Here is a 4171-nt window from a genome sequence, read left to right as displayed (position 1 = left end):
TATCTTTGTCCTTACTACGTATCTGACCTAGTCTGCTTATCTGCTTTTAAGCTTCCTTAGGACTAATCAACTGTCTCACTTTACTGTCTCAAGAGCCCTTGTTTTTGTCTTCCTTTCAAGACTGTCTGCATGATTAGGAAAAGAAAAAAAAAAAAAAAGAAGAAAAAAAAAGCACAAAAGCCAGGGAGAGTGATAAGATGATGGAAAACTATAAAAACACCAAAAGTCATTAAATCTTTTAATCAACACATTACACGCGCACAGGGAAGATATACTGGTAATTTTTCCAGAAGAGCAGAATAAATGGAAGTTATGAATCCATATTAATGAATATAATCTTTGTAATTAGGATCTACTCCTATAACATTTAGACCTGAGGTAGCTACTGAAGAACTAAACTGCTGTCCACCATGTGCAATCTAACTACTTGTCACAGGGTTAACATCGTATATCAGATGTAGATGACTGGGCTCATTTAACTCAATGGACAACACATTTATTCAAAACCGAAGAGCACATTAGAATACCAGACAGGTTTATGAGTCATGTCTAAGAGTCTCCTTTTATGGATCAAGATCATCAACTTCTACATTGAGCACTCCCTAGAAAATCAGCAATTTAACAACCACATTGATAAGCATACTTCCTGGTGGATGAGAAAAAACAGACTTCATCTGAGATATTATGCGGTTTTCCAGAAACCTTTCAGAGTGTGTGGTGGCTTAGAAAAAATGAAGCAATGCGCACTTTTTGTGAAGAAGTGCTCAATATAAAAGTTAGAAGTCTCAGTCTGTAAAAAGGAATTCATGCTCCTGAGAAAGCATTCCTAAGATTATTTTTTTCCCATGAAGAAGGGTGAAAGTTCTTGTCACACCAAAGTTTTCCAAAGGTAAACTGTCTCCACCTAAGATCTCAGTTTTTCAAGCAGGTGAAGAACTGCTTTCCAATAAATTTTTTAATTGTTTCACTCTAGCTGAGACACAGAATGTCTTACTTACCAGTATTGTCACTCAATACACTACAGCGAGCATTGTCCACTGCTTGTTCCTCTATGCAAACTAGAAAACAAGAATCTGGCACACCTTCTCACTTTCATAAAGGTATTGAGAATATTATCTTCACAGTGAATATGACATGCAGCTAATAATTATAAAGTAGAGTTTAATGACTGGCCACAAATGGTTTCAGCATGCATTGTATTACATATTTTAAGAAGATATTTAATTTGACTCAAAACTAGGTCAATTGTTTCCACAATCACCTCAAAGATATAAAAGCATGACTACATCTAACAAAAATAAAATTGAGATAAAAGCAACAGGGCACATTTCCGTGCCCTGTGGAGGCTTCTGAAAAAGGAAACCATCCTAAAAATAATTAGCTATTATTGCCCTTCATATTGTTTTTCCTTCGATTCATGTTCATTTTTTTCAAAAATCCTTAAATAAAAATGCACAAAACCTGGAATCGGTGGTTCAGTTCATATGTAGTAATTTTGTACTTGAGAGCAACGAATTATTTCCCTTTCCGACCCAACTTGCCTCGGAGTGCTCATGACAAAGTGTGAGTGTTCAACACAAGCAGAATTACTGACATGCATTCATCCCTTTAAGCTCAAAGTTCTGGTACATAACCAAAAGAAAGTAATTGTTTGTCTTACTGTTTGTGCTTACAGCGGCCACCTCTTTGACAGAGCACATACTGGATGGCCGTGAAAGAAGCTTGGAAAGGTGAGCCCCTGTTCCTGCTCGCATCTGTATGTGTGTTGGATTACAGTAAAGACACTTAGCAGCCAGAAGGACTTTCAACTACTCCAAGATCTGAAGAGGCACGCCTATGGGGATTTTATTTCACGTTCTTTTCTTCTTCATGTTCTATTATTTATGCAAACATCTCCTGCAATAGTAACTGCACAGTATTATCTTGCAAATATTACAGGTAATGACTACAGTACTACTACATTACAAACTATGAAAATATTTTTTCCCTGATCAAGGATGTTACTAGGAAAATAGACCTTTAAAAAATAAATAAATAAATGAAATGCTAAACTCAATCCAAATGTTAAATGTTTATCAATCTGCAAGAAATAATAGTCTCCAAACCGCATAGAGCCCTTAATCCTGCAACACATGTCCGTAGCTTCATTCTTGCCAATAGTTCCACTGACTAGTAGTGGAATTGTTTGCAAATCTACAATAGGATAAGTATGTAAGCATTCTGCTGGATGAGGATGAAAGTACTCCTCACATCAGAAGATGAGTCCCCAAGCTCATGCCAACTATGCTACAAGCTCGAAGGTCTAAAAGCTCCTCAAAACATTACAAGGAATGTAAAGTAAACCAGGATCACCTCAAGTTTGAAGACTAAGTGAGGCAAACTTTTGATTGCTTTTACTCTAGCATTCTCAGGAGTAAAGAAAACCAAAAACCACTCAGGAAGTGCCATTCTGTGAGCCAGAAACAGTCCCACTGGAAGGGAAAGGAGAGCAAAAGCTTTCATCTTTGCTTCCATGTATGTGATAATTACTAACATGAGACTCCAACTTTGCTGAGGCTCACTGACTACTGAAACTAAAAATAAATTAACAAACAAGCTAAATAGAGAGAAATCCACCAGTTAAAGTCATTTTAATCCAAAGACAACCACAATTCTCATTCACCTTCTCAAGACTTCAAATCGAACACAGACTTTTCAGTTCAGAGATTGTGTCTTCCCCAGCTCATGTTTCCCCAAGCAGAGTATGCAGTATCTCTTCCTCCGAGGAGTAAGCAGCTCAGGAGACAAGAACAGGTCACAAAACTGATGCATATCATCATGGAAGCTTTGAAAAGGCAAGATGTTATCAATGAAACAGGACAAAGCTCTAGTCCATATAGTTCCAAGATGCAGTGAATGCCAGGTGAGATACAGCTGGGATAGGTGATGAGAGGAATGTGGTAAGAGAGGGCATTCTAGCAAAAAGGGAAAAAACATTCCTTTCTAACCTTGCTGTGATATAAATGCTATATTATATATATATTATTTTCAATATGTGTATGTATGTGTGTATATACGTATGTATACACACACATATATATAGACCAAGCTTTTCAGAAATAAACTGTGACTGAAAATGCCCATCCTGAAACTTTTGAAGGGAAGCTTTCTTTTTGCATGCTTAGCAAGTACCAAGAATGGTGCAGTTATTGAAGAACTTAGGTCCTGGCTTCTACTCACTTTCAAAGCACATTTCATCCTGTTTGACAACAATTAGAGTCTGGAATTAGAAGACGCTCCAGAGTGATGGAAAGGGAAGGCACTGATCACCTGGAAGAAAACATTCAGCATATACCTGGATCAGAACCAGTTTGTCTCTTTTATATGTGCAATTTATACCAATTGTAAAAAGACCCTTGTTTATTACAGTATCTTCCTGAAATATATCGTATGCTATATCATTTCACACTTACCCTAGCCTAGAAATGCATTTGAAGCAGAGCTGCCATTTAACGTGCAGTTTGCTTTTTCTCTTACAGATGAATTCTTGAATCACTTTTACAGTGGTGCTGCACGAAGTGTGAAAACCTAAAATGACTCCTTTTGGCAGGCAGAGGATAGTACTGGTCCAGAACAACATATTTTAAATACTGGCCGCCAGTACCGCAGAATAGCTCACATTTGCAGTAATGGCTTTAGTTTTCTCTCTCTACATGTTCCTATTAATAACATCATGATTTGGCATTTTATATGTGCATTGCTCCTATTCTTTTCTTATATTTTAAAATTAATTTTCATCTAGAATTTTTGTCTAGCCACAGGGAAATTTATATATATGTATGTATATAAATATATGTTGCAGGACCCTTGATTACAGAAATTTGCGGAAGGTTCTGCAGCTACTGTAGAATTATTATTACATTTTTCTAGTCACCAGAAATACTCAGCATCGAGTTCCACAAGAGGATAAGGAAACATCTTCAAGCTTAATACTTCTTCTTTTCTGCTTGTCCTTGAACAAGAACTCAGACCAATGATTTTCTTTTTTAATGAAGTTTTAAGAGATTCTTCAATGAAAAATACACTGAAATCTGTGTTTGACAAGTACTGCTACTTGAAGTTGGTGACTGATAGAATCCCTTTAAATTGCAGAGACTATTGCAAAGCAGCTGGAATCCAACTTACCTATTCT

The sequence above is a fragment of the Gallus gallus genome, chromosome Z (genome assembly GCF_016699485.2).
Source record: "Gallus gallus isolate bGalGal1 chromosome Z, bGalGal1.mat.broiler.GRCg7b, whole genome shotgun sequence".
NCBI lineage: Eukaryota > Metazoa > Chordata > Aves > Galliformes > Phasianidae > Gallus > Gallus gallus.
This window is presented reverse-complemented; position numbering follows the sequence as displayed.